General features: G+C 37.8%; 1 pseudogene across 1 annotated transcript; it reads right to left on the minus strand.

Annotated features, from left to right (window-relative positions):
• Positions 1-1,653: 1,653 nt before the first annotated feature.
• LOC309815190 (elongation factor 1-alpha 1-like) lies at positions 1,654-3,302 on the minus strand (annotated as a pseudogene). Its single transcript has one exon. The product of its transcript is annotated as an elongation factor 1-alpha 1-like (transcript).
• Positions 3,303-11,428: the final 8,126 nt, after the last annotated feature.

An 11,428-nucleotide genomic window follows, 5' to 3' on the forward strand; every position in this document is an offset into this window, starting at 1 on the left:
CTGCCCTGCCACTAGGTTCATCAGTCCATTTTTTTAGATTCCATGTATATGCGTTAGCATACAGTATTTGTTTTTCTCTTTCTGACTTACTTCACTCTGTATGACAGACTCTTGGTCCATCCACCTCATTACAAATAACTCAATTTCGTTCCTTTTTATGGCTAAGTAATATCCCATTGTGTATATGTGCCTCATCTTCTTTATCCATTCATTTGCTGATTTAGGTTGCTTCCATGTCCTGACTATTGTAAACAGTGCTGCAATGAACACTGTGGTACATGTATATTTTTGAACTATGGTTTTCTCAGGGTATATGCCTAGTACCTACTTGCATTTCTGGCATGAGTCTGATTTGACTGGGGTGTGTTTTTTGTTACAGCTGGTAGAAAAATTATGTCTCTATGGATCTGCCTAATCTGGACATTTCATACAAATGGAATTGTACGATACAGGCATACCTCATTTTATTGTGCTTCAGTTTATTGTGCTTCACAGATATTGTGTTTTTTATAAATTGAAGGTCTCTGCCAACCCTGCATCGAGCAAGTCTACTGATGCCATTTTTCCAACACCAGTATTTCTTAATTAAGGCTGTTTTTTCAATGTTTAATTATTTTTTTAGACATAACGCTATTGCACACTTATTAGACTACAGTACTGTGTAAACATAGTTTTTATGTGCACTGGGAAACCAAAAAATTCCTGTGACTTGCTTTATTGCAGTAGTCTGCAACTGAACCTTCAGTATCTCCAAGGTATGCCTGTATGTGGACTTCTGTGCATGACTTCTTTCACTAAGCATGTTTTCAAGATTCCTCTACATTGTATCATGTATCAGTACATCATTCTTTTTTTATGGCTGAATGATATCCCATTGTATGGCTGTACCACACATAAATGATTTTGTGGCATCTACTAAGTTTGTGCTCACATCATCTTTCTAGTTAGTAGAATTCTTGATATTCTGGTGTTAAAATATCCTTTCAATCTTGGGTCATGGTAATCATTCTTTTAATGAATTGCAAGATTCAATTTGCTAGTATTTTATTTAGACTCTTGGTATCTTTTTATAAATGAGTTTATTATTTTAAATTTCTTCTGCTTTTAAATTTAGTTCTGATATAAGAGTTATGCTAGCACAGGAAGAGTTGGATAAGGTAGGAAATATTTGTTCCTTAAAAGTTTCATAGAATCTAATCATAGAGTTATAGGATCTGGTTTCTTTTAGGAAGTAGATCTTTGGCTACCATTTCAGTTTCTTCTATGTATATTGGTTTATTCAATTTTTCTATTTCTTCTTGGGCCAGTCTAACAGACAAACAGTGAAGTTTACGAAACAGCTTGATGACATTTCACAAAGCAACACTCAGGTCAAGAAATACAAAATTGCCAATATTCCAGAAATCCCAAAAGTGATGCCCCCTAATCACTACTCCTTTTCTTTTGAAAGATAATTATTACCTTAACTTCTGTGATAATTATTTCCTTGTTTCTCATTGTAGTTTTTCTCCTAAGCATGGAACCCTAAGCAGTATAGTTTGGTTTGACCTGTATTTAAACTTTATATAAATGGAATTATATAATATATATTCTTTTTTTTCTCATTAAACTTTTTTAATGGGTCTCAAATTCTGTGAGAGATTTTTGGTCAAGTTGTTTCCATTAAAAAGTACTGGTTTTAAAAGCTAATAACTGAAAACTGCCACAAACAAAACAAATGGTCCACAAAACATTCTCCTTTCCTTCTGAAGGTTTTACAATGCATTGTTATCATTAACCAGTCTTTTGCTATTAAACTTAAATGGCCAGTTGAGACAAACAGTTCTGAGGTGGTTCTTCCACCACTGATTAAGACTGGGGTGGCAGGTATTGAGGATAATATTCATTTAGCCTTCTGAGCTTTCTGCGTAGACTTGGTGACCTTGCCAGCTCCAGCTGCCTTCTTGTCCACTGATCTGATGACACCCACAGCAACCGTCTGTCTCATGTCACGAACAGCACAACGGCCCAGAGGAGAATAGTCAGAGAAGCTCTCAACACACATGGGTTTGCCAGGAACCATATCAACAATGGCAGCAGCACCAGATTTCAAGAATTTGGGGCCATCTTCCAGCTTTTTCCCAGAATGGCGATCAATCTTCTCCTTCAGCTCAGCGAACTTGCAAGCAATGTGAGCTGTGTGACAATCCAGCACACGTGCATATCCAGCACTGCTTTGGCCTGGATGGTTCAAGATAATCACCTGAACTGTGAAGACAGCTGCTTCCATTGGTGGGTCATTTTTGCTGTCACCAGCCACATTGTCATGATGAACATCTTTGACAGACACATTCTTGACATTGAAGCCCACATTGTCCCCAGGAAGGACTTCACTCAAAGCTTCATGGTGCATTTCAACAGACTTCACTTCAGTTGTCACTTTGATTGGAGCAAAGGTGACCACCATACCATATTTGAGAACACCAGTCTCCACTTGACCCACAGGAACAGTGCCAATACCACCAATTTTGTAGACGTCCTGGAGGGGCAAACACAAGGGCTTGTCAGTTGGGCGAGTTGGTGGCAGGATGCAATCCAGAGCTTCAAGCAGTGTGGTTCTACTGGCATTGCCATCTTTACAGGTGACTTTCCATCCCTTGAACCAAGGCATGTTAGCACTTGGCTCCAGCATGTTGGAATGGTTGAATGTTGACACCATTCCAGCCAGAAATTAGCACAAATGCTGCTGTGTCAGGTTTGTAGCCAATTTTCTTAATGTAGGTGTGACTTCCTTAACAATTTCCTCCTATCTCTTCTGGCTGTAGAGTGGCTCAGTGGAATCCATTTTGTTAACTCCAACAATTAGTTGTTTTACACCCAGAGTGTGGCCAGAATGTAGGCCAGAAGGGCATGCTCGTAGGTCTGCCCATTCTTGGAAATACCTGCTTCAAATTCACCAGCACCAGCAGCAACAATCAGGACAGCACAGTCAGCCTGGCATGTGCCTGTAATCATGTGTTTGATGAAGTCTCTGTGTCCTGGGGCATCAATGATGGTCACATAGTACTTGCTGGTCTCGAATTTCCATGGGGAGATATCAATGCTGATACCACGCTCGCGATCAGCTTTCAGTTTGTCCAAGACCCAGGCATACTTGAAGCAGCCCTTTCCCATCTCGGCAGCCTCCTTCTCGAACTTTCCAATGGTTCTCTTGTCTATCCCACCACATGTGTAGATCAGATGGCCAGTAGTGGTAGACTTCTCCGAATCTACATGTCCAATGACAACGATGTTAACGTGGGTCTTCTCCTTTCCCATTTTTGCTTAGGTTTTGCTTAGGTTTTTAGGACACCCGTGTCCTGGCAGCAAACCCGTTGGGAAAAAAGCTAATATATATTCTTGTGGATCTGGCCTCTTCTACTCAACAATATGTTTTTAAGATTCATCCAGGTTGTTATGTGTAGCTACTGTTATTGTTTTACTCTGCTTAATAGTATTTTATTGTATGAACATACCACCATTTGTTTATTCATTCTTCTGTCGATGGGCTTTGAGGGAGTTCCCAGTTAGAGATGATTACAAATAGAGCTGCTATGAACATAAAAGACATGTTCTTGTGTATGTCTTTTAAAGAACATGTGCACATATTTTTATTGGGTATATTCTTATAAATGGCACTGCTGGGTAAAAATTTATATGTACCTTCAACTTTATTAAATACTATAAAAAAATTTCCAAGGTGTTGTACCAATCTGCACTCTTCCAGCATCATATAAGAGTATCTGTTGTCCACATCCTCATCAACACCTGGTAGTGCTGGTCTTTTAATTTTAGCCATTCTGGTGGGTATATAATGATGTCTGGTTATAGTTTTTATTTGCATTTCTCTAATTATTAGGGATGTTAAGTATCTTTTCATATGTTTATTGTCCATTGGATATCCTTTTTTTCCCCCAGAAGCATCTGCTCAAATCTTTTGCCCATTTTTCTTCTGGGTTGACTGTCATTTTCTTATTGGTTTGTAGGATTTCTTTATGTACTTCATACATGAGCTCTTTGTAGGTTATAGGTATTGCAAATATTTTCTGCATATTCTGTATCCTTTAATACATGGAAAGTATTAATACCAATGTTAACTTAATCTCAAATTTATCAGTCTTTTTCTTTATGATCAGTTCTTTTTGTCTCCTATTTTAAGTCTTTCCTTGCCTTTAATGAGGTTTTAAATTTTAATGTACTCAAACGATCTTTTTCTTTATGATTAGTACTTATTAAAAATCTTTTCTTATCTTGAAGTCATGAAGCTCTTCTTCCTTTAGAAGCTTTATTTAGCCTTTTACATTTAAGTCTATGATACATCTAGAATGAATTTTTTAATGTACAGAGTTTTCCATTTTTAATATTTGGTTAAACAAAATACATCTTTTGTAAACAAACTCAGCACAAGGCCAACAAAAAGAAAAGCATGAAAAACAAAAAGCCCAGGGTTGCCCCTTACTGGGCATCAGGGTCAGGCTTGCCCCCTTCCTTAAAGGAAGTGGGGCTTTTTGCCCTTGGACATCAGCAAGGGCCCCTGTTCCTAAGCACCAGAATTGGATATGAACAGAGAAACCAGCCCTGAAATGTTTAAGCATCTTTGCATATCCCTTTAGCTCATGGACTCCAAGTGCATGGGGATGGAATGAATTTTCATGTATAGTATGAGGTAGGTGTCAAGTTTCTCCACATAATTTATTCAATGCTCCCAGCACCATTTATTGAAAAGATTTTCTTTTCTTTAATGCTTTGCAGTGTCTCTTTTGCCATAAAGAAAATATCCACATATGCATGGATCTTCTTATGGATTTATACTCTATTTCATTGGTCAGTATGTCCATCCTTGTGACACAATTATTTATAATACATGTAATGTACAGTAGAGTAAGTCCTCCCACTTTGTATTATTTATTTTTATTTATTTATTTTTTTTTACGGTACGCTGGCCTCTCACTGTTGTGGCCTCTCCCACTGCGGAGCACAGGTTCCAGACGCGCAGGCTCAGTGGCCATGGCTCACGGGCCCAGCCGCTCTGCGGCATGTGGGATCCTCCCAGACCAGGGCTCGAACCCGTGTCCCCTGCATCGGCAGGCAGACTCTCAACCACTGCGCCACCAGGGAAGCCCCCCCACTGTGTATTTCTTCAAGATTGTGTGGGTTATTCTAGGCCCTTTGCATTTCCATATTATCAAGTTTCAAAAAAGAATTTTGGCTAGATTTTGTTGGCTACCAAATTTTTAAAAAACCCTCTATTTGATCTTCTAAATAATCATTTGAATATTATTTCTCAGTTTCATGAGTTACACATCAGCAAACATATATAGTGTGCCTGCCTTAGGTAAAGTAATTGACCAGGTTAAAAAATATCTCTGATACGAGCTGAATCACTCATCTTGACAAAATATGTTGCCTTAGGAAACTGCCTTCTTATGAGAGTCATTCCTATAGGAGCACCTTAAATTCCTTCCTCTCAGTAAACCCAGTAGTAATTGTCCTCTCTTTCCAGTCTCCAGAGGATAACATAAATAGCTCTAGAACTAGAAAGGAAAATGAGTAAAAGGATACAAATCATTTACAGAGTAAGACTTTACAGGTGCAAAATGTAGTTACAAAATTCTTATTCAAAGTATGACAGTTCTCAGTCCAGAGACTCATTTGCTTGGGTTCTCAATTCTTTCATCCATTTCCTCTTTTCACCCTTGTCTTTCTTTTCTTGCCTCCAATATTTTCTTCAACCCAAGGCTTTTCTCCTTAACTGCCCCTATTGCTTGCCCTCCAGCTCTTTGTATCTGTGTATCAGCAGAAGCACAGAGGCTCTCTCTTCTAAATATTAAAGGCATGCCTGACTTCTCAAGATTATCTTCCCAAGTCACTGAACAAATCTCAAGAGCTGTTGCATATTTGAGAGTACATACCTGGGAAGCAGTTCCCCAGAAAGCTACATGACCGTCTTGCTAGGTACTTCAAAGTTCTGAGTCCCATTTTAAACAGGAGTGAAAAACTGCCTGAAGTTCAAGGGCAGAGCTGGAATTACAGTTCAAAACTTTTGGCTGGTCTGCTATGCTATTAACTAACCCACCTGGTTATTAACAGTATCACAAATCATGCCTCAGTCTAGGTGAGCTTGTAAAGGAAGCAGCAACCACTGTATTAACCATTTACCTCTTTATGAGATGTTTTTTCTTTTTTAACTAAGGCTTTCTGTATCAATCTTGAAAAGTTTGGAAAAGTATCGAGAATCTAAACACCAGCCATAATCTTACCATTTAGACAGTATTACCCTTATTACTTTGGCATATACTTCCAGGCTTTCTTAATGCATAGCTGATAATATACATAATTTTATTTTCTGCCTGAAATTACATCAAAAGCAGGTTTCTATGTCTTTACATTTTTAATATTAATAAATGGCTGTAAAATATTCCTTTGAATCGTAAAGTAGTGAACAGTTTCCCTTTTATTAGATTGTAACTTATTTCCAATTTCATCACAATTGTAAATAACATTGATGTGAAAAACCTCATGAATGACTCTTTGTCTGTATTTTGGGTTATTTCCATAGGCAAAATATGTATCTGATAAAGAACTTGTACCCAGAATTTTTTATTTTTGGTCACGCCACACAGCTTGCGGGATCTTACTTCCCCGACCAAGGATTGAACCCAGGCCCTGGCAGTGAAAGCGCCGAGTCCTAACCACTGGACCTCCAGGGAATTCCCTATCCAGAATATTTTTTAAAACTCTTACAAATCCATAATAAAAACCAAACAACCCATTTTTTAAAAATTGAAGTATGGTTATGTACAATATTATATAAGTTACTGGTGTACAGTATTCACACTTTTTAAAGGTTATATCCCATTTATAGTATTATAAAATATTGGCTATATTCCCCATGTTGCACAATATATACAATTATAGCTTATTTTATACCTAGTAGTTTGTACCTCTTAATCCCCTACCCCTATATTGCCCCTTCCCCCTTCCCTCTCCCTACTGGTAGCCACTAATTCATTCTCTATATCCGTGAGTCTGCTTCCTTTTTGTTATATTCACTAGTTTGTTGTATTTTTTTAATAAACTTTATTTATTTTTATTTTGGGGGGCTGCATTGGGTCTTCGTTGCTGCGCGCGGGCTTTCTCTAGTTGTGGTGAGCAGGGGTTACTCTTCGTTGTGGTGCACAGGCTTCTCATTTGTGGTGGCTTCTCTTGTTGCAGAGCACGGGCTCTAAGTGCGTGGGCTTCAGTAACTATGGCTCCCGGTGTCTAGAGGGCAGACTCAGTAGTTGTGGGGCAGGGGCTTAGTTGCTCCGCAGCATGTGGGATCTTCCCGGACCAGGGATCGAACCCGTGTCCCCTGCATTGGCAGGAGGATTCTCAACCACTGCACCAGCAGGGAAGTCCCTGTTGTATTTTTTAGATTCCACATATAAATGACATCATACAGTATTTGTCTTTCTCTGTCTGACTTATTTGATTTAGCATAATACCCTCCAAGTCCATCCATGTTGCTACAAATGGCAAAATTTCATTCTTTTTATGACTGAGTAGTATTCCATTGTGTATGTATACCACATCTTTTTCATCCATTTAACTGTCGATGGATACTTAAGTTGCTTCCATATCTTGGCAATTGTAAGTAATGCTGCTATGAACTTTAGGGTGCATGTATCTTTTCGAATTAGTGTTTTTGTTTCTTCAGATGTATACCCTTGGAATGGAATTGCTGGGTCATATGGTAGTTCTGTTTTTAGTTTCTTGAGACACCTCCATACTGTTTTCCACACTGGCTGCCCCAATTTACATTCTACCAACGGTGTACAAGGGCTCCCTTTTCTCCGCATACTTGCCAACATTTGTTACTTGTGTTCTTTTTTGAATTGAAATATAGTTGATTTACAGTGTTGTGTTAGTTTCAGGTTTACAGCACAGTGATTCATATATATATATATATATATATATATATATATATATATATATATATATATATATACATACATGACTTTTTCAGATTCTTTTCCCTTATAGGTTATTACAAATATAGAGTTTAGTTCCCTGTGCTATACAGTAGGTCCTTGTTGGTTATGTATTTTATATATAATAGTGTGTATATGTTAATCCCAAACTCCTAATTTATCCCTCCCCTTTTGGTAACCATAAGTTTGTTTTCTATGTCTGTGAGTCTCTATTTTGTAAATAAGTTCACTTATAGCATATTTTAGATTCCACATGTAAGTGTTATCATATGATATCTGTCTTTCTCTGTCTGGCTTATTTCACTTAGTATGATAATCTATAAGTCTATCCATGTTGCTGCAAATGGCATTATTTCATTCTTTTTTTGGCTGAGTAATATTCCATTGTGTATATATACCACATCTTCTTTATCCATCCCTCTGTCAATGGACATTTAGGTTGCTTCCGTGTATTGGCTATCATAAATAGTGCTGCAATGAACACTGGGTGCATGTATCTTTTTGAATTATGGTTTTCTCTGGATATATGCCCAGGAGTGAGATTGCAGGATCATATGGCAACTCTATTTTTAGTTTTTTAAGGAACCTCCATACTATTCTCCATAGTGTCTACACCAAATTACTTTCCCACTAACAGTGTAGGAGGGCTCCTTTTTCTCCACACCCACTCCAGCATTTATTATTTATAGACTTTTTGGTGATGGTCATTCTGACTGGAGTGAGGTGATATCTCATTGTAGTTTTGATTTGCATTTCTCTAATTAGCAATGCTGAGCATTTTTTTCATATGCCTGTTGGCCATCTGTATGTCTTCTTTGGAAAAATGTCTGTTTAGATCTTATGCCCATTTTTTGACTGAGTTGTTTGTTTTTTTGATATTGAGTTGTATGAGCTCTTTCTATATTTTGGAATTTAATCCCTTGTCAGTCATACCACTTGCAAGCATTTTCTCCCATTCTGTAGGTTGTCTTTTCTTTTTGTTTATGGTTTCCTTTGCTATGTTTATTTGCATTCTTTTTGATGATAACCATTCTGACAGGCAAACAACCCAATTTTTAAATGGGAAAAGAAAGTGGACAATTTACCAAAGAAGATATACTCAAGACAAATAAGCACATGAAAATATACTTAACAACATTAGTCATCTGGGAAACACAAATTAAAAGGACAATGAAGTAATACTACACATCTACTTAAATGGCTAAAATTTTTTTAACTGACAATGCAAAGTGTTGACAATGATAAGGAGCAACTGGAATTCTCATATTTTGCTGATGGGAATGAAAATGATGCAGTCCCTTTGGAAAATAGTTTATCAGTGTTTTATAAAGTTAAATTACACTTACCATACAACTCAGCAATTGTCTTCCTAGAAATGAAATAAAATTCTACTCCCCAAAAAAAGGAAAACATATGTCCACACAAAGACCTATATGTGAATATTCATAGCACTTAATTAATAATAACCCAAAACAAAACAATGCAAATGTTCATCAACTGGTAAATGGGTAAACAAACAATTGTGATATATCTATACAATGCAATATTTCTCAGCAATAAAAATGAGTGAATTCTTGATACCTTCAACAATATAGATAAATCTCAAATGCAATATGCTAAGAAGCCAGACACAAAAGACTACTATATGATTTCATTTATATGACATTCTAGAAAAGGCAAAACTATAGTGACAGAAAGAAACTTTTTGAAGCAGTGGAAATGTCTTGATTGTTGTGATGGTTACATGACTATACATTTGTTAAAACACATTAAATTTGTGTGCTTAAAATAAGTGAATTTTTCTTGTATGTAAATTACATCTCAATAAGCAGATTTTTAAAATAAGGAATGATTCTGAGTTGTTGTTTTTTTTTTTCCACTTGGGCAACTGACCTGAAGTAGAACCCGAGAACACATGGGGAAATTCAGAAAGAGAAGTGGGACTTGAGAGATGTGGAGGATGATATCAGGATAATGACTTCTGGTTTTGGACGTGTTAATGAGGTTGAGTTAATGAGGGCACACAGAGAGAAAACAGACATATAGAAATGAGAAGGAAAAAAAACTCATCTGCAGTAAGAAAGAAAGCATAAAATTGAGAAAAGGAAAGATGATTATTGTACATAGGCTTTTTTGTGTTGCCTGTTCTTGTCTCAATTTAATTTCTTTTTTTCCCTCTTTATTCTCTTGGTGTTTCCTTTTCCCAGGGGTTCTTACACACCATGTGTGACCATTCTGTGCTTCCAAAGTCTCCCTCTAAACAGACCACACACACACACACACACACACACACACACACCAACAATAACACAACCAAATGAGAACAATAGGTGGAAAAAGTAAAGCAAAAAACCCCAAGAAGCTAAAGATGTTTAGCCCCTGCCCTAACGTGCATTGGTAGGGAGGGTTCACTATTGGTCCTTCACATTCTACAGGGAGAAGCCGCAGAAAAGTACCAGGTTATTTGCCTTGAGTTTAAACAGTGGAATAGGAAAAGAGTTTTAATAACTCCATTGGGACCTGGGCCAAGGACTTTTCCTATGGGTTTGTTGTGAGTAATTAAAGGTTAATGATGGCATTTTTCTTTCAGCCTGGGGGAGGCAACCACACTAGTCATGATCCTAATTGAATCCAACTGGGAAACTCCAAAATTTTTCAATAACAAATTTGCCATGGTTCTGGGCCTTTCATTCTGTATCCACGAAAGGCAATGAAGCTGTATTTTTATTTCCATCCTATAGTTGAGGAAATTAAAATTTAGAAAAGTAATGGAATCTACCCACTCCCTCATAAAAAGAACCAAAGGACAGATGTTCGGGGCAGTTTGGCATTTTGTTTTTAGGAAAAGCAGACAAGAGCTTCTCGGGCTGTTGAGGCCTGGCTTCTCCACGAGTTGTCAGGAGAGCGCTTAGATCCTATCCACCTTCTCTGGACCAGGTTTGTGGACTGCTATCACATTAGTAGCCGTGGCTCAGAGAAGAACAGGGTAGGACTATTTGGGGTCATCGAGATCTTCTGAGAGAGCTGATGAACAGAGCGGCTTGGCTTCTGCCCCAAACACATATCAAGATGCTTCTCACTCCAACTTTACTCCACTTCATACAATATCACATGGCTAGAGAGTGTGCAAGCCGGGGGGTGAGCCCAAATTCTGTCTAACTGCAAAGCCTTGCTCTCAGCTGTCACACACTGCTGCCTCCTATCCTTCTCGAAAATTTCCATTATAGGTATTATTATAGGTAAAAAAAGAAAAAGGAAGAAAAGAAGAAGGGAGAAAGGGAAGGGAGGGAGGGGGATGCCCTCTATTTCTGTTTCCATATGTTTTCATAAAGAACCTTCCAGTCTGCTTTTTAGAGGAGAGCACTATCTCCCACCCCTGTCACTCATTCTCCCCAAGGAAGGAGCCATTTGCCAGAATGGTGAGATTAGGAGAAAGC

The sequence above is a fragment of the Mesoplodon mirus genome (genome assembly GCF_964341445.2).
Source record: "Mesoplodon mirus genome assembly, chromosome: 14".
Taxonomy (NCBI): domain Eukaryota; kingdom Metazoa; phylum Chordata; class Mammalia; order Artiodactyla; family Ziphiidae; genus Mesoplodon; species Mesoplodon mirus.